The sequence below is a fragment of the Anser brachyrhynchus genome (genome assembly GCF_964034855.1).
Source record: "Anser brachyrhynchus genome assembly, chromosome: 8".
In the NCBI taxonomy this organism is placed as follows: Eukaryota; Metazoa; Chordata; class Aves; order Anseriformes; family Anatidae; genus Anser; species Anser brachyrhynchus.
The window spans coordinates 1,905,511-1,929,148 of record NC_137702.1 but is presented as its reverse complement, the minus strand read 5'-3'; the positions used below and the strand labels follow the sequence as shown (position 1 = coordinate 1,929,148).

Here is a 23,638-nt window from a genome sequence, read left to right as displayed (position 1 = left end):
GTCCTCGTCCCTGTGTCAGGTCAGGCACCGCAACAAACGCCCAGGTTCAGCTTCAGCCAGGGAGGTGAACAACACTGAGCAGAGGCTCTGGGCAGAGGGCCCCGAGCAGTGCACTGTGTGCAGCTCGTGGTCCTGAGTGCTTGTGGGACCCCTCTCAAGATCAGAGCTGGTCCTACTGACGCTAGTTTAGATGTTACTCCCACAGAGACGCAGATGAGATTTGGAGGAGTGCTCGTGTAGGGTTTAATCTCAGCCTTTCTTATAATTCAGTGCTAGGAGGGACTAGTAAAATTTAATTATTACAGCATGTGAAGCCTGGATAACTATCATTTCCTCTCATGCTGTGTGTTATTTACTGTCTGGGGACACGTACAGCCCAGGAGACTTCCGGGTTAGATTCCTCAAAAATAGTTACTGGAATGTGGAAATCTCAGATGCAGAAAGAGAACAGGACAACACGAGCTTCAGCTCCTTCTCCTTCACGCACTGTCTTGTGAGCAGCATCGAGTCGGGGCTAGCAGGAATGCAACTCGTCACTTTATTTCAAGATTTGTTTTAGCAAGACTTTGCTTCTGTGGCCTAGGTAAAAGAATTCATGGAAAATTTCATAACCTTTGCATAGATCTGTTTATATAGGCTACAGAATCTGATAACAGGGAGATAATTCCCTTCCAGGAATTTTTTGATTAATTTTCTTAGCACTTTCTGTGGAAACAATAGCTTTCTGCTTTTTAACACTTTGTGGACATTTTTCTACATTTATGAGGACATTACAGTGTGTTACAGTATTTGCAACATGAGCGGTACTTGATACTTTCTAGCTAGCCCAAGCTTCTAACACTGGGAATAGGTGAAAATTTCAGCTCCCTTTTTGACTGAAGGGTCTGGCACTTGTCGGGAAAGTTTTTTTGTTACTCTGGAAAGCTCAGAAAGAGAAAGCAACTGACAAGAATCCAACTTTTAGCATTTTTAACCAAGCCCTTGTGATCCTGACTCACGATTTTCAATGTTTCAGTGCTCTGTGGACAGGTATGTCTAAATAAACTGCATTAACATCTTAACCTGAGGTGTGAAAAAAGAAAATGTCCAGTGGTGGAAGTGAGCCACGCTGGATGCCTTTTCCGTATGCAGATTTTTATTTAATACAAACGGGCTGTGGAAGAAGAGGCAGGAAAGCTCTGAAAAGCAGCCTGGTGAAGCTGCCATGCTCGCTGCCAGGCGGCTACGAGGCTTGTAGCTGACAGAGGGGACGCGCTTCGTGTGGCTCTCAGGTGAGGCCAGCTGAGAAAGCAGAAAGCAGTGAAGGCCATGTGCCTTCTAAGGAAGTTTGCATTTAAACGCAGAAAAAACAAAGATCTGTAGGGGATATTTTTTTTGTGCGTGCAGTTTTTTTCTTTTCCCCTAGATGGCTTCTGATTTGGAAATTAGGAAAGGAGGGAGAGATTTCCCTATCAGAACACTTCCACTTTTGTGCCAGTGGCTCCTGTGTCTGAAAGGGTGCCGAGTGTTTTTCCCATAAGCTTTGGAGAAGGAAACAGTAATGTTTGGATTGGGACTAGGCTGTGTTACATCCTTCTAGATAAAAGAATGTGTTTCGAGATGAAATGTGTTTATGTTCTCCAGACGGGTTAGCCGGCAAAGCTCGGTATTTTATTTTAGCTCTCCCATGTCACACATTGATTCATAGATCTACCACAATCAATTGACATCAGTATGAGCACCTCGTATATGTCTCCTTTTATTTGTCATTAGCGGAGTGATTTATATCCTGTTATGAAAAGTACAGAACTCGGGGTTTAAAGCGAACTGGCATACATTAATAAAATTACCCTGGAGGGAGACAAATTGCATTCAGCGTTTGCACTGGAAGTAATTCGCGCCAGCTGTTTACTCCAGCAGAATATTACGGGATTTGTCAGTTGTTTGAAACAGAGAGGAGCCAAACCCACTGCTCGTGTGCTCCCGAGGAGTTGCATCACTCAGGACCCAGGCCCATGGCGAAATGAATGAGCTGTGTCGAAATTATGAAATTCCTCTTCTTTTTGCTTTCATTTTCTCGAAACCATGAAAAATTCTGGTCAGGTTTTTCATGGGACAGAGGGCTTTCAAAGCCGATACTGATGTCAGTGTAGATTTCAGAGCTTTCTTAACCTTACAACCACAGCCATAAAAGGAAGAGGAATATGCATTGGACATCCTGTGTTTTGTCCTTGGTATCAGCTTAAGTAAATCTGGCAGATTTTTCCTGTTATTTTGTTATAACCGCAGATCACAGGAACAAACAAAATTGCTTTTATGAATTAACTAAGAAGCCATAACATGGAAATATGAAGCTGTAGCAAAAAGTCCATAAATCCTTAATTAGCTCATGTACTTCACAGCTGGGGAGGATAATGGGGATTGGCAAGGCCGTGAGGTTCCTGAGCAGTCCGTGGCACTGCGCAGTGCCGTCGTGCAGTGCCAGGGTTGTGAACAGCTGCCAGCCTGCTACCTTTTTCGGTGTTACTGAAACAAAAGGTATAAAACCATTGTCATGCACGTGTCTGTGATGCTTCTTTCTCATATACTCCTTTTTTTTTTTTTTTAATGTGGCCTCTGCCACAGCTCCTTTCTTTGACCTCTGCGCTGCCTCGGTCTCAGTGCATCCCTCCGTGCCTGCTCTCCGCGATTCAGCTCCCTCCGCCCCTGGTAGCAGCGAAAGGTTCAGCTCCTGCCCAGTTAACTCAGCCAAGAAAGCCTGTAACCAGCAACAAGTCTGGCAGTTCCTGCTCAGTTCTGTTCCTTCCTCCATATTTATTTTCGTTGCTGATCCTGATTCCCTCCAAACTAAATCATCTTTCACTGGCAGCCACATTCAGCACAAGCCTCTCGTTCTCCCACCCGCTTTAGTACAATCTTTTCTCCGTCTGTTTCGTTTCCTTTGCGTTTTTTTCCAGTACTTTTTCATACAGTTTCGTTTCCTTTGTGTTTTTCCCAGTACTTTTTCATGCTGTCCCGTTTAGCAGCGCGGGATCCGTGCTGTTTGCTTAATCCCAGTACCAAGGCCTCAGCGTCACCGTGCGGTGGTGGCTGTGGGCCTGCTTTCATGCCTGGCTTCGTGCTTGCCCGAAGCAGCCCAGGCTCTTCAGGGCATCACCTCCACCTTCACCGTAAAAGCCCCTCATTTCCCGTGTGTGTGTGTAAAAGGCCCCTCGTTCCTGGCGGGCGCTGCTGCCCTGATGAATCCCGGGCCGCAGAGGAAGCGCCGCACCGGTGGGGATGCCACGGGGAGCGAGAAGCCGCCGCTGGATTCCCAAGGGGCTGCGGAGAGGCGGCCCAGCTCTGCTGGCAGATCGGTGCCCAGCACACAGCACAGGTCATTTCCCCCCAGCACGGCTCATTTTCCCCCAGCATTTCTCTCGGGAGGCCGGGGCACTGCAGTGCTGCCCACGGGTCCCCTCGCACGGTGTGCTCCCTGCAGCCCTGGGGGGGTTGCAGAAACTTCTCCCAGGAGCAGGCAGCCAAGTGCCCCTCGGATACTTTCAACACTGAATAATTACAGTATGTCCTCACAATTAATTATATACCTAGCAATATAATATAGCTGATTGGCTTTGCAACCCGAGGCTTCGGGGGGTGTAGCGCTTTGGGATATGTCACACACAGGCTTTTCAGGGCTCATGGGATTAAAGCTTTGTTAAAATTCCTCTCTGGGGGTGGGAGTGAAAGATTGGTATTTTTCTTGCTTGTGCCTCAGTCTCTGCTTCCCTGCTCATCCGCACGTTTGTCTGCACTTCTCACATGCCTTTACACGAACTCAAAACTCGTACTCTTTCATTTTTTATGTGGGTGTAAGACGTACACAGACTCGTGCACGAACATTTGTATAAAGCATAAACAAAAGACTGGATAAAGCTGGTGCTCGTGCTAATGAGAGCCCCAACTTTCTGTAGGAGTTAAGAAGCCCTGTGCATCAAAGTTACAAATATCTATAAATCCCGTGTAATTAGCACGGAGCTGGTGCTCTTGCACCAGACTTCCTCTGCTCGGCGTGCGGACAATGGCTCTGGGCATCTACAAAATAGATGATTCATCCTGAAATTCTGTTCTCGTGGTTTGCTCTGCCGTGAGTTTGGCTGAGGACTGCAAGATCTGGACTTTAGATTTTGAGGCAGCTTGTGCAAGTCGATGCCGTGTTTTAGGCTTTCAAAGAGTGTGCGAGGGGAGCCGCATGCCACCAGATAGCCGAGCCAAAAGTAACTGATTGCGCACCGTAAAGCAGTGGGGCTGCGCGCTTATCTGCAAATGCTGCTGCCCGCAAATGTTGCTGCTAAGGGCTGCGGTCCTGTAGTGATGCAGATGATTTAGAAACTAGCAAAACTGCCGAAGAAATCAGATAGATAGCAGCTGAGTGACGCGACTGCGTAAAATTAAGGCCGTTGAACAAAGAGGTGATTCGTGCTGCCGGGGGAAATCAAAAGCGTGTTTCGGAGCGAGCCGTAAGAGCTACCTGCAGGAAAAGGCCCGCTGACATCCGGGGGCCGATCCCCGCTCGGCGGGGGCAGTTCATTCCCACGGCGAGTCCGTTTCGTGTGTTGCTCCTGCCTGCGAACACACACCCCCTGAAAGTTGGACTCATGCATCTTAGTAAGTATTTCAGTTATGCTATTGACGTCAATGCAGTCATTAAATAGATTGCCGGCCCTCCCATCAGCAAACCTGTGCCAAAGACCTAGAGGCAGACACATTTTAAAAGAAGAACATCAGGTTTTCTTTTAGCAATTGGAGAGAATAGGGGAAAAGTTGATTCTGAAATCACCGTGCGTTGCAATACTACCAGTTTTTGTTTTTTTTTTTTTCCTTAATTTTCTGAGGCTCGTTTTCTGCAAAGATAATGGCTGCGTTTTATTTAGCGCGCTGTCGTTACGTTACTGTGCACGTAAACTCCAAATGAGGCTAAAGAGTAATTTTTTGTGATCAACTCCAGCTGAAAAACGACACCCGTTTTAGGTCTCCTGGCTAGATTTATTCGTATATCAAGTAACAGAAGGTATTCGGGCAAACCTGCTTAGCCTTTGACTCCAGAAATTCTGCAAGGGTTGATTTCATGACATCTATATAAGAAAATAGCCGTCGTTTCTCCTCGGCAGGCTCTGAAGACATACAAGCTAATCGCGGCTCCATAGCAACAGATGAAAACTGTTTTCCCCTCCGCCCCACCTGTGGATGTCACATGAAGATGCTACACGTGCTGCTGCCATCAGGAGCCTGTCACTCCCCGGGGCCCAGCTGCCACCGGCGGCCCCGGGGCGGCGGCGGGTGCCAGCGGGACTCCCCGCGCGGTCCTGCGCTGCTCTGGGCTCCGCGGGCTGGGCTCTCTGCTCCTGGCCCTGCTGGGGCACCTGCATCCCTGTGCCACCTCTGCTGCTCCTGGCCCCGTGTCGGGAATGGCCCCGGCCGTCGGACGGGGGCTCCGGCGGGGCGGTGAGCTGGGAAGCTGAGGACATGCGCAGGGGGCAGCCTCACGCAGGTGGAGGGAGCACCCTTCCCTTGGCGAGGTCGGCAGGTACGTTGTGGTCGACTGCAGAGTCGGTTTAGGAGCTGAAACACTGGTTTTTGGTCATCTCACTGGTGATCCCACACTCTGCTGTGTAGCGTAAACCCATTAAAACAGTCATAGGTTATTAAAAGGGCTGCTGGCTGGTTTCTTTGTGAATGATCCAGCCAACTGCGAAGCCAAGGTGGCAACGAGGAGGTCTTCCTAGTGGCGTGCTTTCATTGTGTCCCCACGTTCACTCTGCTCTTTAAACACAGGTCAAGCCCTGAAAGCCCTGCATTGCTTTCCTCAGCTCCCATTCGGGCGGGATTGCTTAAGGCCTCCGTGAAGACAATAAGGCTTTGCCATCGCTAATATCGGAGTTGATAAAATCTGTGTTTCTTTTGTTTTCTGCACAGAATGATAATAGCTGTTGTGGGTGCGATTTTGACATCGCAGCCTTCAATGCACTGAATCAGTTCCATATGAGTTTGAGAAATATGTACTTGGACTGTGAAAAAAAAAAAAAAACACAAACCAAAACAAACAAAAGCACCCAAACCAAGCTGCTGGCAGGCGGAGTTATTTTTTTAGGTTGCGGGACACAGTTTGTGCATGCCTTAGTGATGAATAGGGTTCTTCATTGTCCCACTGCTTCGAGCCCCTTCAGCTTCCATGTCATCAGCATTTTCCAGCCAGAGAGAGCTGAAACGGGCTCCTGAAAGCACCCATGGCTCATCCCCGCAGCAGCTATATATAAGTTTCTCCTTCCTCCCCCGAGGTTGAGCTCACTGCTGCAGCATTGTGTCCCGGACACAGCTGGCAATGGGAGTGTGAGAGGCTGCATCGGAGTATCTGTGCCGAGACTTTCCCAGGGTAATGCACCGCACAAGTCCCAGAGGCAGCAGCCTGTCCTCGGACAGTCCCAATGTTCAAAGCTGTGTCCTCCTGCGGGATCTGATTCCGAGTGTAAGTCGCTTTTTTGTTGTGTTTTAAAAAGTAAGTATTTCTGACTTTGTCTTGTGATTGTCAGCAGCCAAAGCTTTTGGTCCGTAGCCGGGCAAACGCTCCCGCTGAGCGTTTGGTATTTATTAGTCCTGGTGGGAGCAGTTTCTAGCTCGTAGGGACGCGAGAGGGTAAAGCGCCGGCCTCGACGGACAGGATTTGGATTTGTTTGGTGTCCTCAGCGGGGTAAACGCTTTGCCCACCAGAGCTAACTGTACAGGACGGCATAACAATTGTAAAGATTAAAAACAAAAGATCTTTTAAAATCGATATATATTCCAGGCAGGGTTCAAAAAGGGAGTAGGGGATTGCTGATGCGCTTTTCCCTCTCGTCAGTGCCTCCGTTCCGAGCTGCGGTTCGGACTCGGGGGTCCCCCCATGGCAGCACCGAACTATCACCCCCCCGACTGCCTGCAGCCTTCAGGTCACCCAGAAATGCTGGGGGTTTGTTGCCGGTATCTTTTCATTTCCTGATCGACTGAAGAAGATTTGTATAGCTAAGCGTGTTATGCCTATTAATACGGGCATAATGTCATTGTGCAACTGGTAAAGAATGTTACGCCAATAGTTAATGAAACGTTTTAGCGTAATATTGTTTTCTCCGTGAGAAGTGTCTGTGAATGACAGCCTTAAGTATTGTATAATTGGGATACTTTTTTGACAGAAAGGAAACAACTGTTAATTATTTATGGTTATTAATAAAACATGCTAGGTTCTTAAGTTAATTCAGTTCACTGGAAAAATACGTACGCTCGCAAAGATTTACATTTTTAAGCAGTGAACTTTAAAAAGCATCTAAACACGTCCCTGTGGGATATGTTTTCGTGTCTAAAGGTATCGCTGATTGACTTTGTCGTGCGTTCAGGAATTTAATCATTTTAGGAATTCAAAATGAAAAAAAAAACAACCTGCAAAACCTGGCAATGCATTGGTTTGATAATTAATGTCTTTTGGTTTTGTGTTCAGTACTGGGCCTGTCAAAGGCCGGAGGCAAAGAGCCTTTCATCAGCGATAAGGGGCGTAGGGTCTGACCCAAGGTTAGGTGCCTGTTATTTGGTTTTTGCTGTTTACTAGGAGCCACGATCAGTGGCCATTATTAAGTACTGAATACTTATGTAGTTAATTTATTTTTTAAAAAAGCTGTGCTTTCTGATATAGATACTTTAGTATAAATATCCTGCTGTCATAAGTATAGCTTTGCAAGAGGAAACCGAACGTCTGTGCGTATGAAAACTCCTCTATCACACCTCCACGCTCTTCAAAAGCTCTACCAAACAGTCGTTTTCGCATCGTGCCCAGGAGACTCTGGATTCCAGCCCTTTAAACAAGGCTGCTTTGGATCCAGCATCCCAGGCCATAGGGCATATTCTAGACACCCCAATGTCTTCACTTAAAACGAATTGAATCCAGTTAGGCCCTTCGTGCTGCAGGCATGTGTTCAGGGAGGCTTTACAAGCGTAGCACTTAATACCAAAATGATTCTAAAAGGTCACATTTTACAACCAAGGTATTTTTCTTTAAATACCGCGCATTAGGCCGATGAAAGCAGGACACAGCCACAGCAATTGTTGGCTTCTCTGAAAAAACAGCGTGCTCTTCCGAGAAGCAGAGGAGCCAGCCTGGCCTCCTGCTCCTGCTCCGAGCTGCGCGAGAGGTGCCCGGCGGCGGCGGCACTGCTGCGATGGGCACGGCGCGCTCGGGTCGGCACCGGCAGCACGTGCTGGTCTGGGACAGCCCGGACGATGGGCTGGGCACGGCCCGGGGCCGATCCCGCTAGCAGAAGCCCAAATAAACGCTCACAAGCTGAGGATGCACTAGCGAGTAAGGGTGTGCAGGTTGTCATTCACAGATTTTGCTAGCATTTGGCGTTTGGGAAGGGCTTTCCTTCCCTTCTTCCCAAAGCTGCTTCTGGAAGAGGAGAAATCCAGACCCAAGTTTCCAGTCTAACCGGAGTGTCTGCTGTTTTAGCAGTAATTCTTTATGGGACATGGGCCACATCCAGATCCTAGTCAGACGCGTTAGTTGGGCCTTCTCCTTTATTCAAGTTTTTTGGGCAGGGTATTTCCCGAAATTCCTATTGCTAGAATGTCACCAACTGTCAGCAGCTTCCTGGGTTTCAACGGTATCGTGTGAAACTCTTAAATATTTCCATCTATGCTCAGCGGGAACACGCTACCCAGGTATAAGCCAAAACTTCGTTAATCGCACTTTATAGATCAGGAACCGCAGAACTGGAACGCAGAGGAGATGCTCCTCGCACCACATTTTTCAGCAGCAGCTGCTCGTTCTGAGCCGGCGTTTGTAACGCGTCCAAATGTGGTCAATTTAGTGTGCCGCTAGAATGCCTTTTATTGCAAATTGCCTTAAATGGAAAGCCCCGGGCAGCTGAAAATCAGATGTTTCGCAGAAATTGTATGAATTTCACTGAACTTATGACACAGAATTAATTACTTCAGAGAAGTAGCGTGAGTTACAGCGCTGAGACCTTGGCCAAGGCTAACATGAGGTGCCTCTACTGTGCTGCTGAATGTAAGAAATCCTGAAAGGTGCCACATAGCATAAAACTTAAGCAGCAACCACTGGAATAATTTGCAGTAGGTCAACCTGTGGTTGACCTTCAGTGGGGGACATTTCAATTTTCACGTCCATTTAATCTGATATTTTAACTCAGACAGTTAATAAGGGTGCCGTTAGTGTAGCTGACATTTTGATTTCCTTGTATTTGATTTGAGGAGATTACATAGGTATATTTTGAGGGCCTTAAATAAATATATTTTAAGGCTCTTAAATAATATGATTCGAGAGGGGAAGGCCGTTCTTGCCTGCAGTGGCTGTAGCGATTTGGCAAGCACTTGCGCTTCCAGGCCTGCCTGTCGGTGCTGGGTTGGAGTTTATCCTCCCTCTGCCCTTCGGGGCAGCTTTCCGATGGCTCAGCCCCAGCACGAGGGCCTGATTCAGGTCAGCACCGAGACCTCAGACTCGAGGAAAGTAGTCCCGCGGGACTCAAACCTCCACGTTTAGTCACTTTCTGGCTAAAATGAGCCAGAAGTGAGAAGAAACGCAAATTGTTGTCTGGTGTTTCTATACAGAACCTGTTTCTGCTTCTGGATAGCCACGTAGTGATTCCAACGCTGTGTCCCTGGGTCTGTCAGGCAAAATGTGGTCCAGTTCTGCCCCGTGTCCCAAACAGATCTTTAAAAGGTGACCAGGGTGTGATGGCCCCGGCCTGAGGGTGATTCAGAGGCATGGTGGAGATCAGCACGTGAAACTATTAATACGGAATATTAGAAGCTGTCAAAACAAATGATGCTGGTTTGTAGGATACTGACATCTCCCTCTTCCTCCCCACCCTTTTACCCGTGGGACTTAATCTGTGATTTTAAACAGATTATTTTAAAAGGCTGTACGTGCGGTTTAGTAAACATAAAGCACACTGAGTCACAGCTCCGAACAGCTGAAATGGTTTGCTAGGGCAGATTAATACAGATGATTAGCACAATGAATAGTTTAGCTCTGTTTTCGGCTACTGCAGGTCTGAAGATTTGTAGTTTTGTGACTTAGAGCATACTCCGAATGTTCGCAGAGTTACAGCGTGTGGATGTGTTAAAAGTGAATCCATACGGCTCGGGGTGCAAGCAGGGAGCTCTCTGAATGACTCTAGCCTGACAAGTAAAATATCCTCATTTTCAAAAGCTGGGTGATCGCGGATTAAGTAACATCTTTTTAAATTGCATGTGCTTCCAGATTATTCAAGCAGTTTCTGCTGGTTCTGCTCTATGACCAGCCCACGATCTCCAGTGAGCAATCCTCTGACTTCCCACAGTGCAGCTTAATACAGTCACAGATCGGTTGATAGCGCTTACTCAGAGTATCACCTGAAAACCAAATATGTCAAAACAGGTCATTTTTTGCAACGTGCTGCATACCTGAGTGGCTGTGCTCAGTGCAGGGTAACGATATCTTTGCCTTTCAGCAGTAGGATGACAGTCATGTGCATTTATTTTGAGAGGCTAAATAAGGACATAAAGTTCAAACAAGGTAAAGCAGCGAGGTAGGCACCATTACTCTGTGAGCGCATAAAATATCTATGGTAGCAGGAAAGATTAAAATTACAAACAAAATCAATTTTTAAGCTTCCGTCCCTAAGGATAATGCTTTCAAGAAATTAATTTAGTAATGAAAAAATCTATTTAATTGTATTTTATAATTAATATAATGTGTCTGGCATGCTGGCTGAACACATAATGGATGACTGCATGGCCAGGCTTTCAAGGCAGGGAGTGGGGCGTACGGGCACGGCGGTTTGTGTGTGTCCTACAGAGTTCCTGGGAGTTATGGCCAGGATGCTTTTGGGAGCCACGTTCTTAACTTTCCTGTGGAAGACCTTAAGGAAAGTAAGTTGAGATGAAATGGAGGACAATTTTATGTTAAATTGTGACCTTTTCAGAAGCCAAGGAATCTGAGTTAAACAGGTCTAACATTTTTCCAACAGCATGTTCTACACTGCTACGGTCACCTGGGTGACCTTATTCTGACCCTCCTTTAAGAATTTCTGAATAATTTGCCTCATAAAGAGCTAAGGATTATTAATTAACTTTGTCTTTATGTCTAAAGCCAGTGGCTGAGAGGAGCTTTTCAGGTAGATCAGGCACCATGCTTTGTAGCTCCAGGATTCGTTCCTGAGGTTCCTCTTCCATTCCCTACCCCGGTGTTTGTTTCACCACAAAGGACTTTCACTCTTACAGAACACGTATACCATCAGATTTATTATCTCCAGGTTAACCTGGTTCAAAACTGGGTTTAATTGCTATGGATGGCTTTGTGGATGAAAACATCTGAATTCTGTGGCAGATCCAGATGCAGACTCTTTTACCTGTGATTTACAAAAGTGAAATGAAAACAGTGAAATACGGTGCGGCTCGTCCTTTACATCACTCATGGTTTTTCCCCTTGTTGAATCACAGTCATCGCTGTGGTCTCCTGTCTAGATAGCTCCTTCTGTGTCTGAGGCCTGCTGTGAGAGCCAGCTCATGGTTTCCCAAGGAGGAGTTTCCAGGGCATCAGGAGGGGCGCAGGCACTCCATTTTGCACGGATGCGTGCACAGAAAGCTCGTGAGGGCCCCAGCTCCTTGATTTCTGCCGTGGGGCCACGTGGACAAGAGCCCTTGCTCCAACACACGTCGTCAGTGCACGGCACAAGGCAGCGAAGTGCCGAAGCCTTCGGACTCGCTGTGGGTGAGCCAGCTCCGGAGCCGGAAGCCGTCTAGCCACAACAGCACAGGATGGTGCCCCACCTAATTAAGCCTGTTGAAAGGCAGGGCTAATTAGTTTAGGTGGAGTGCCTTGTTAGCACAACGATGTTGCTTCCAGGATCCAAGTTGGTTTCCCTGCACGTGTAAGCTTACCATCCCTCTCCGAGCCAGCCCACATGCACCCAGTGAGATAATACGCTGCACGGTGCTGCTAAATCCTAAGTGGGCAGCTAGGTAATTTCATAATCATATCCTGATTTTTCAGTGCCTTTCTCACACTTGTGCATTCACATGCACGCCATGTGCTCAGGAAGAAAACATTTCTAGTCACACACTAAAATGTTCATCTTGCTGTGATCCGGCCTTCCCTTGTTTAGCCAGGGAAACAAAAACACAGTCCGGGCTCCCCGTGGTGTACAGGATGCTGGAACCGGGATTTAAATCCTCGTCCTCAGTTCTAGATCTGGGTTGGGTGCTTATTTCTGCCAGTGGTCCTCTCCTCCCCCAGGCTGCAGCCCCCTGGGACAATTTCATGTCCCTTTGAGGAGCATGTCCGGTAGAGGTGTGATGGGATTCACTTCATTGAAACGTTTGTGTCAGCCTTGGGAACGGTGGTCTGTGTTCTGAAACTCGTTTGAGGCATGTATTAATTTCCTGGCGAAATGTCATCTGAAAAAACATTTTCAGCATTCCTCCTCGAGATCTCTCCCGTATGTGTGCCGTCGGTCTCTGCACTTCTGCTAGGCTCTAAGGGGAGAGGTACCCTCTTACGTCGTGTTTCTCCTTCTGCCTTGTGATTAAGGCAGGGCAACAAGGAATCGAGCCTGGTCAGTAAAACGATAACGTGCCAAACCGTGTGTTTGCTCCCCGAGATCAAGTTGGAGCAGAGCAATCTTTCCTGTTCATTCACCAGGCCAAGATTAGATTCTGCCCCTCTTGCCATTTCGGCTTCTCCCTGTCCCTGGACCGAGGAATTCCTACTATGCAGGCAAATCCCGTTCCCAGATTCCCCCGTGATATCACTGCTAAGTGACATCTGACAAAATGCTTCCTGCATTTTGTTACTTCCATTTGGCACCATAAAAGCACTGTCACTTACGCTCCTGATTTGTGGCAGCCACAATGTATTGTTCCCCCTGGGAGGGGGGAAAGGAGGCTGCAGGCACTGCCCAGTGCTAAAACCCTGCAGGTGAGACCCTACCTCCAATCTAAATCCTTCTTCAGAGCTTCTTCAGCTTTCCTCACTCATTACCATTTCAGATTAAATGTTTAGGCTTATCTTCTGATCAGAAATGGCTTCTCTGGGAGGTCTCCTAGGCTTCTATTCACCCCCCTTAAGGTTTTCATAGTGTTTGTGCCTCGTTTTTGCACCTCATTGTCATGCAGAAGGTGCAGTGGGGAATCTTTATCATTTGTTTTTATGCTGTAACATTTAAAACCGAGGTTTAGACAGCTGTTTTAGAGCGCACGTGCATCGGATGCCTGCAAACACACCAAGTAAATGTAAGAGTGCTTTCCGAGCTTAATTCAGGACCTTAACTTTTTGTTAGCTCGTCCTTTCCAAGCGGTGTCCCGTGCTCTCTTTCGGTTGGACAGATGTCGGCATTACTTTTTCTACGGGAATGGAGATTCATGACAAAACGTGTTCTACTCTCTGCGGCAATGCCCAGCGAAGCTTTGGTCCTTCCTTCTGAGCAGCATTTGGTAAATCCAGATCTTTGCAAGGCAGTCCCTTGAGACCAGCACTCTGACTCCTCCGTCAGCTCCTTGTGCTCAGCCTGGCGCTGAACTGCTGGGGTGGTCCCAGCCGCGCGTCTTGGTTGCCTCCTCCAGTTCATCCTCTGCTGCTGGAAGGAGCGGTGCTCCTGGGACTCTCGGTACCCTGCTGCCCAAGCCAGCCGACCATTAGAGGACTGCCTGCAACGGTGCGCGCTGCTTGGGGGCACCCGCAGCGATTGCCACAAAGCCCAGCGAAAGTATCGGGAGAGCTGAGTGACTTCGCCAGCTCCCAAGGTACCAAACGGCAATCGCCCTGCTCTAGGTTAATCGGTAAGCAGTTGCCCGCTTACTGCTAACAGTCAGGGGTCTGTTCGTCGAGTTGCCAGCCCGTGCGGGTCCTCGCTGACCCGATTCTCACGCCCCGGCCGCGGATCCGCCCAGCTGCCCACGGTGCCGGTGGGTACAACGTGGGCGCTGCAGGTTTGGCCAGTTCTGGCTGAGCTGGCTTCAGCGCTCCCAGCCCCGGGCTGACCTCTTGCTATGGGTTTCCTTGAAGGGTTTCGTTTTTGCCTCGAACCAGGGGCAGGGCCCCCCGTGGCCGCTCTCCCTGCCCTCACCTTGGGGTGGTCACGGGGATCGCGGTCAAAGCAAGGCCTGGGGTGGCCACGCTGCCCAGCACCAGGTCTCTCCGGCATGCCAGCTGCTCGTAAACGCCTTTGTTCACTGTTGTGGGCTTCCATTTGCTGCTTGGCCTCAAGATACTGTCATTGCCACGAGATTAATGCAGCCTAAGCAGCCACCTAAAAATTAGAGGCCGATTTTGAAGAAAACGCATGGCGAGCTGAGGAGCCAGCCGTCCTGCTGTGCAGGAAGATCAGGAATTTCAGCAGGAGCCAGCTCGATGAAGCAAGGAGCTTCTTAGTGGACCAAAGTGGAAAAGGAGAGCAGGGAAAGAGTGAGAACAAGGACTTGTAGCACAGGAGGGATATTAAAGCTTTGTGTAGGTGCGGGGGCTGATGTGGGGCAGGCCGCAGGCCAGCTGGAGCTGCGACTCGCGGGGGGCGTGGGGAAAAGAGGGGAAAAGAGAGACTGTGGTGTGGAGTAGGGAGGGAAACCTCGGGGAAAATGTGGGTCTGTTGATCCGTGGGGGAAACAGCCTAGTGAGAGCCAATGCACAAATGGCTGAATAGCTCATTCTTGCCACAGCCGTCCCAGACAAAGCCTTTGCTGGGTCTCAGCGCCTGCCAGTGCCTGGGAAGGAGAGGGATGGGGAGCAGCAGGTCAGGGGCAATTTGGAGGGGGTGGCTGTGCTCAACTGCCTGGCGCTGGGCAGGGGTCAAGCTGGAAAAGCTGGTGGATGTGACTGCAAGGATGCTCTGAGTCGGTTGTGAAAACCCATGGTGCTTGGGAGGGTCCGTGATGGCTGGAAGAAGGACCCTTCCTGAGAAAAGCGAAGGGGGCCTGGGGAGCCATGGAGCGGTCAGACTCCTCGGTCAGCACGGAGGGTGGTGTCCGTTTCTGAATGTATAAAGACGTGAAATCAGGAACGGTAAATGCAGATTTGTAGGGGCAAATTCTTTTTGAAAGCTCTGACCTCCTTCTGCATTGGCTATGGGGACGGCGTGGCTGTGGGGACGCGGGGCAGCCTGGGTGGGCACACGAAGCGGCGCTTTGGCACCGTTTCCCTCAGCATTCCCCCCTGGATGCCGGGGCAGCGTGGGGGGCCCAAACAGGATGGCATTGCCGGGCCTCCGGGCTCCACCTTGTCCTGATGGCTGCTGGCCTAGCAGTTCCCTGCAGCTACTGGGAGGAGTGGTAAGGCGGCAGCAGCAGCAGCAGCAGCAGCAGCAAGGCGATGCTGGTGGTGAGCCCCAAAGCCAGCGCTGGGGACAGTGCTGCTCTGGGGGGGCTGGAGCGGCCGCCCCGTGATGCTGCTGCAGCGAGGAGCCTCGTGCAGCTGACGGGGGAGGACAGGCACCCCCAGAGGGTGATTCAGCCCCTCGCAGGCGGCGTGCTGAGAATAGACCAGAATCACCCTTTGGAGGTCCCAGTCACTTTCCACTGACTGTGCAGGGAGCTTAGGTGATTAACTTTTAGCTGGCTAAAGATAGATCAGATGACCCCCCACACACACCCCGGTGACATTTCTCCGGGCTAATATTACTGCTTGTCAGTGGTGCTCCGGTTACATCGCAGCTGGCTCGGTGGTCGGGCAGCGATCACATCGGCTGTTGACTCAGAAACATCACCGCTACTATGGCACTGAATGACTAGCAGACGTCTTCGCGCTGCGAGCCGTGTAAGCCGGCCGAGTCACGCTGCAGGCATTCCTCCCGTCACTGGGAGCCCCCGCGCCGGTTGTTAAATGAGCCCTGTTCCTTCTCGGGACCACCGCGGCACGGGGACGCGCATGGCTCGGTCTGCCATAGTCCTTGTGTCACTCCCCACAGGCAGGACATCTTTCTTCCTCCCTTTCTTTGCTTTCCACAGCGCCGTGTCCTCCCGCTGCTTGCTCCCTGCAGCCTTTCTGCTCGAACCTGGCCGAGCCTTTGCCACTGCTGCGGGTGCTGCTGCAGCCTCTGCCTCGGCACCCTCGGCCTCTCCGGAGCCACTTCTCTGGGGGCTGAGTTTTCCCAGCAGCTTTTCTGGGCAGCCACGCTCGTGTGTCCCAGAAAGGACCCGTCTTTAATTAGAGTGCCTTACAATGGCTCCGGAGGGCGAATGCCAGACTCCTCGGCAGTGTAGCATACGAGTTGGTTTCTATTGCCGCTCGTTGCTTTGAGAAGGCGAAACCCAGAAGTGCCCACCGAAATCTTGGCCTTGTTTCCCCTGAGGTTGGAGCGCATGTCAAACCCTTTCATCACCAATTTCAGCATTACAAGCGTTATTCCTGGCAACAGCATCTCACTCATTTCCTGTCATTTTTCGCAATTAGCCGTAGAAAGCTTTCGCTTCGTTTTTTTCCCTATCTTCCTCTATCATCGCTGAATACAGGCTCCATTGTTCCTGCTGCTCCGGAGCCCGCGTGGAGCTTTTCTCTGCTTTCCCCCACAGCCGGGTTTCCTCCGGTGCCACCTCTCCAGCATCTCCCTGGGCGAGCCTGCGCCAGCTGCTCCGTGCCTTGCCTCTTTCCAGGCCTTTCACCACCCTCACCTCCGTTACCAGCGGAGGAGCCCGTGCTTTTGAAGCGGGGTTTGCTAAAAATGTTACCCGCGATGCGCCACGTGCCCTCCGTTTGCCTGCAGTGCCATGGCACCGGCTCCCACCCGGCAGTGCAGCGCCGGGGGGGGACGCGCAGAGCCCTCACTGCGGGACGGCTGCAGGTGTGAGAAACGTGAGAGGGAGCAGCTGGAGTGACGGGCAGGACCGGAGTCCCAAAAATACGATCCGGAGGGGGCAGAAGGGCAGGCTCGTCCATTTGTTCGGGGCTTGCTCAAGAGGACTGGCTCCACCTGTTCCGCAGGTGCTGGGGCTTTGTGCCTCTCTTAGCACATCTGCACCTATCTTTGCAAAAGATATAATTAGTTTCATTGCACGCAGTGAAATGCTGGGGGGGGGGGACAGTGAAGCTAAATGCTCTGTCGTTCCCATGATTGGAGATAAGGCCGTAACTCCGGCCCCGCAGCCTGCTGCGCCGGGAGCACACAAGTCTCTGGGACCCGGGGACGTGTTCGCGCGCTGTGTGGCATTGGGTGGGCGGTCTGCTGGGTGCGTCTGATCAGCGGCAGGTCTTCTTTGGGGGGGTTTCTAGCTTTTGTGCTTGGGCAAAAGTAGAAAATGTGGCCCCCTGGATGCCCTGATCACCAAAAAGCACGCAGCACCTCTCCAAAAAGCCCTGCACTTACAGGGCGAAGGCTGCTTCAAGGCGTAGGATGGCGCTACAAGGCCCAGGCGTTTTCATTCTAGATTTGAAATGAATCGCTGCGGTTGCGCTCTGCTCCTTTTATTTTGTTTCCTGTGAGTTTTCCAACCCATCCACAGAACAATTTTCTCAAGTCTGTTTGCTGGGTCTGCTGGAACAATGGCTTAATTCAAGGAAATGGCTCTCTGCTCACGGGTAGTCATGAAGGCACTAACAGGATACATTAACCAAATAAATTATTTAGTGTCAGCCATTCACTCAGCATTGTCAGGGATAAATATGTAAACACGTCCGCGCCATCTGTAAACAACCACGGCTACCTTGGGAAGGCAGAGGGTGAATGGCTGGCAGCCGACACCGGTCCCTCTTCTGTCAAGTTTTGGCACGCCGCTCGTTGATGAACCTGTTCTGCGCAGCGTGCGCCGTGCTCCGGGTCCTGGGGTGATGCTAGGCGCTGGCGAGGGATTGTCTCGGGGCATGTCACGAATCTCGCTCTCCCAGGTTAAAACAGGCACGTTCTTGTGTCAAGAGGGGCTGGAGGGAGCACCGCAGCTCGCCTGGATCTGTTGGACTTGTCTAAGCCGTGACCACACACGTGCCCTGGTAAATCACACAGGCCACCACCCTCATGGTTTCTTTTTCCTCTTTCTCTTTTCTTTTTTTCTTTCTTTTTTTTTTAATTTTTCTTTTTTTCTGTTTTTTTTCTTTTTTCTTTTTTCTTTTTCTGTTTTTCTCTTTTTCTCTTTTTCTCTCCTTTTTCTCTCCTTCTCCTTCTCCTTCTCCTTCTCCTTCTCCTTCTCCTTCTCCTTCTCCTTCTCTTTTCCTTTTCCTCTTCTCTCTAATCTGCATCAGGGCTTGCAATCCAGGGGGTCTCAGCTGAGGCTGGTGGGTCAGGCTTTTGTGGCTCAGCTCTTCCGTGAGAGTGGCACAGAGAGGGCTTCCACCAGGGCAGTGTTTTCAACACAACATTTTGGGTGCGTTCTGATATCCCGGTCTGTTGCTTGCTTAGGTATAAGCTCTTAGTCATTAGTAGTCGAGGACTGAGAAATGTGAATGAAGCCTTCAGTAAACATTAGTGCTATCTATACTGCTCACAAAATTATAATCTGTCATTCAAATGATTATCCAGAGGATCTGCCTTCTCTTCTTAATCATTTCTTATCATCTCTAACAATGACAGCAATGACAGCAATGTGTAATGAATATGTTATATAATTAAAAATGGGTTGTCTTAAGATCCTCTGGCAAGCGCTAAGTGATAAAGACTCGTAATGTATATTGTTACATTTCTAAAGAAACATCTCTATCTGAAAATGTCTACTTTTTTATTCTGTAAGTTATTTTAAATATTTGTAAATAAGCAAAATATTCCTGTATGCCTAAAACCTCTAGAACCGGAGCTCTGTCCTGATTCACACTGAGCAGTAGGTACCTTTAGAAATTGTCAGTCTCATTAACAATATTATTTAATATTATTACTTAATATTATTTCCAAACACTTGTACAAGTTAGGAGGCTGGGAGCATGCTTCCGGACATTTCCTAAGGCAGAGTTTTCAGTGCCTGTAAGCAGTTTCCAGCACCACGATACACATCTACGTGTTTCCGTGCGAGGACACTGGACTCCAGAGCCCCCAGCTCACCGGGTGGCCGCAGCCCAGCTCGCCCACCGAGCGCGGTGCCGCGCTGGCAGTTTGCTTCCCTGACACTAGTGGGAGGTAGTAAGCATTTTCCTCTGCAATACCGGTACTTCAGTTCATTTCTGATGAGCGTTCTGCTTCAGGTTTTGGTAGATGCTGTCGGTTTGTGAAACTTGTGCATTCGGGGGACGCTTTGGTGCCTGCCCACTGGCAGGTGCTCCATGCTGGTTTGGGGTCAGGTCCGGTACTAAAGCCTTCCCAAGGCACAAGTGAACCACTGATCTTTTTCGTCTTAATTTTAAATGAACAGATTTGATCCTGAGTCTGAATTGTTCTTGAGGTAAGGTTAAAACGGAGTGATCCTTTTTTTTTTTATTTAATGGACTGGAATAATTGAGAAAATGGGAGTGTTGGTGAACTCGGGGGCCTTCCCTCGCGCCCCAGCTGATGCTGCTGCGCCGGCAGACTCGAGCTGTGTGCAGAGTGCTGGGGGGAGGCCGCCCTTAAATGTTCAAGAAGTTTATCATTATAAATAGCTGCAATTTATTGCAGCCAGGATGTAATTAAAAGTAAATAACCCAGAAGGTGCCGTGCTGGCACAGTACACAAACAGCTCTGCACGTGGAATAGCACATACCTTAAAAGGTTGGGACTGCTGTGAGCTGCTGTGACTTGCTTTTGAACCTTCACCTCAAGATCAAGGCTATCTTTGAATTTTTCAGTGTGAAATGTATTTTTTCATAGGGACTAACATCTTCTTGTAGGTCTTAAGGGTTTACGAGTGAAGTTACAATCCATTTGAAGTAACTATTTCTTTTTTGCAGAATGAGGAAGTCTTTTATCAGTACAGTCAGTACATAATTTGATGTGTAATTGCAGAGGAGAGCTGAGTTTGTACAGATGTCTGCAAATACTCGTATTCAACCTTTCTCACCTGCCAGACTGGACAATCTGTTCACGAGGCAGTAACCTTTAGCAATATGAGCCTGCTTGGGTGTGTTCTGTTAGTTTGTGGAAGACTTAACTTGTTTGGCACCGGCAATAGCCTACTGAGCAAAGAGAACTGCCGCTTATCTCCAATTTTTTTAGCTCACCTTCTTGGGGTCTGGTGTTTTGGCCACTCTTAAAACGTTCTAGCCTTTCCACTTTCAGCCAGAAGCAGGAAACGCCACGTCTTTGCTTATCTATTTAAAAGTGACGAGGGTGACAAGAGGATCATGAATAGATCAGGAGAGGGAAGAACTCACTTTGAATTTTGGCATTTGGGTCTGGTTCCAGGATGCTTCTCAACTCAGTTCATCTCCCGTGTGAGTTGAGGTCAAAGCTGCCCCTTTCTCCTGAAGCTTCGGGAGCAGCTCCATGCCTCGGGCACTGCCGGCGCTGGGCACTGGGCTGGGGGATGGCTGGTTTGTGGGCTGAGAAAGGAACCACGCCGGGCAGCTGCAGCTGCAGATAACGTCGGCCCCGTGCTCAAGGATATCCTGGCCCGCGGTGAGGGCTTGCCGGCGCGGTCGTGCCGCCGGCGAGAGGCACAGCGAGGGCGCGCGGGACAGAGCGGGCTGCGGGGAGAGCCAGGAGAGAGCTCATTGTCCAAGCCCCCTTCACGGGCCTGCCGATGAGGTGCGTATTTGATCTTAGCTGAATCGCTCCCCAAAAAAGAGGATGATCTCCCAGACCGTTCACTTTCCAAGTATGCAAGGAGAAGACAAGCCTCAATTCCATGTTCATTAGCAGCTCTCGTAGGGAGGAAAAGATAACAGAGGCGAGTCAGTAAATGGGACAAAACTTCTAAAAATGGGTGGCTAAGTCACTTTTCTAGTGAGAAGTATTGTATGTTTCATCAGCTAGCAGAGATGAAAAGAAAATAGAGGGGAAATAATACAAAAAAGTAGTTGTTGCAAAATACCAGCACATACATAAATTGCATTTAAATGCATTCGAATATAAGAATTTTCAGAGTGCCCATTGAAAAACGTTAGACCTTGGGCTTCTTCTGAGGGCTTGGCAAGTGCGGCCTCTGAACGGACTGGCAGCGACCAGGGCTGGAGACGAAATGTCACCTTGGTTCCTGCTAAATTGCAATCTGGATAAAACACCGTGTAATACTTGTGGTAGAACTGAAACGGACTCCTTTCGTTAATTAGTTCTTTATTCTGTCTCAAAAATGGTTTCACATATGGCACTGGAAAAAATTACGGAAATGCCAGTTAGAATATGGAGGTAATTTTACGGGTAGGAGCTCGGTTATGCAACACCCAAATATAAACTGAAACACGATACAGTTGAAGAGACGTCATGTAGTATTCCAGGAGACTATATCCAGAAATTGTACAACTGCTTCCGTCAGTGACTATGTGCGTTCGGCTCTACCGGCAGGGTTATCGAAACCTTCGGGAGAGGTTTAGCAGTGTGTCTGGCAGGGGGTGTTGTACTCCCGATGCCCGTGGGAGTTTCACGTGGGTTTCGGGGAAAGAAATGATGACAAGTAGCATCCGAACTTCTGATTGCTGTTGATGTGAATCCTTACAGTGACGCTAGGTGCCATTCAGCGAGATAATCCCCATGCACTTCATTTTCCTCCTGTCAATTCTTTTTCTTTTCTCCCCACTTCTGTATATTCCCTCAGTTCTGCCACTTGTGTTTTTAACTCCCCTGTTGCTTCCAGTGCCCCCTGTGCCCTGCCCTGGCTCCACAGCAGCCTGCACTGCCGGGGCCAGCCCCGGCCCCAGAGCATCACCAGCACCGCCACGGGGTTAACCGGGGAGAGGAAGGGGCTGCAGGCACCATGCAGCCTCTGGTGGACGTAGGGACCGAGGTCACGGTTCCGTGTTTGCAAGATTACCTTTGTCCAGCTGAGACGCAGCAATTAGTTTTCTTGAGCCCCCCTCCCTGCACTTAGGCTGCGTAGCAGAGGCCTCAGTGCCCCATGTGGGCACATACAAAGGACGGGCCACACACTGAACAGAGCTGGTGCAGACCAAAGTTTCTTCTCTCTAAAAAAAAAATGGTTGAAACCCCTTGTATTTTTTTTTTCCTTGCAGTTAATGCTAACCATGTATTGACGTAGAGACCCTGCTGGCATGTCGCGGTGTGCACATTGATTCCCGTGACTCAAACAAGATAAGCCAGTAGGTCAGACCTCCCTTGTTAGGACTCACAAGGCTGCTCTCGCTGGGTCCTGGGGAAGGCTCTGACTGTTCAGGGTGTGTGGTGCTACAGATGCAGCGTGCATCGTGCTATATCAAACGCAGCACCGGCTGTGTCGTCTGCAGGGGCTGTTGCTCCAGGGATGGGCTGGTTCTTCTCAGGTTTTCTGTTTGGGATTCTACTATAACACATGTTGTCCTTCATCATTAGCAAAATGTACTGTTAGTTTTAAAATATTCAAATATAATTAACATATATATGCATAAATATTAACTGCTAAGAAAGCTAGATTTATGTTATTCCCTTTTAAGATCATTCCCATAAAAAGTTAGCTTCTAATCAGCTTTAAATCTGATGGCTCTTTTGGCTGGTCATGTAACTTTAAACTTTTAGTAGGGGCTTGGAGAACGTGTTTTAATTTTACATGCTGTATTTCAAAAACACCTGGTGCGAATTTAGCTTTATCTATGGAATCACAGCCAGGGCTTTCACAATGTATTTGTAAATAGTCACAACAAATTAGCACACAGTGAGTGAGCAGAGCAGCTTGTGCCCGAGGAGGGCTGGTTGGATATGTGTTGGTGTCCCGGGGCCGGTAGGTCCCTGCCTGGCTCACTTAGGAAGAGGCTGAGGAGATATCCACGGAGCTCCTCAGAAGGGTTGAGCTCTCGCTGTCTTCCTTCTGTCGAGCAGGATAGCATCTTTCTGTCTGCATGGCTGAATTTCTTGCAGCTTGTAGGCAAGGGGTGTCTTGGCCGAGCACATGGAGCTAGTGAGAGAAGCGGATGGAGCCTCCGATCAGTAGCATCATTTACTTAGGAAAGTGAATGGGAAAAAAAAAAAAAGGTATCAGTCAAAACCAGGAAACTGCTAAGAACTGAAGAGTCCAGGGACACGTGGTCTGCTGCGTTGGGTCTGTCGGGAGCCCTGCCGCTGCTGCTGCGTGCGACCTGGGGGAGTTGGGGGCAGCGAGGCGACTGTGCCAGCTGGGGAAGGGGCAGAAACCCCAAGTTCTCTTAAGCTGGGTTCTGAAAAACAACTGCGCTTTCTTCCACGTGGAAATGTGCACGCTGCTGGCCTGGGCACTAAATCGAATTGAGCAGTAGCAGAACTCACTGTTTTTCTGTAAAGGGACACTTAGCAAAACTGTCTGCTAACACTTGACCACATGCTTGCCTTTGAAATGACTAGAGATACCTGAAGGGGCAGTTTTCAAAACATCTGCATTTAAATTGTTAATCCAATGTCCTTTAAACGTTGTGCCTGAAGAGGCCCAACGCTGGATTTTGCCACATTTTGTGGCCAGTGACCGTGCTCCAGCCCCGAGGAATCCCCGTGGGCACGCAGACTGTGCTCGGGCGGCCCGGCGACAGGCAGTCCTGGGGAGCAAGGGGCATTTGCACATCCGTGCAAATACACCGTGCTAAAAATGCTAAGTCCTCTGTTTATAGATCATTCATTGTGTTTTCATCTCATTTTATAAAAACTAAAGCTAAAAG

The 23,638-nt window shown here is 49.3% G+C and overlaps 1 protein-coding gene across 6 annotated transcripts in view; it reads left to right on the top strand.

The window, feature by feature from the left end:
- The window catches only part of PDE4B (phosphodiesterase 4B), a 191,729-nt gene that overhangs the window by 137,903 nt on the left and 30,188 nt on the right, over nt 1-23,638 (top strand). The window lies entirely within an intron of this gene.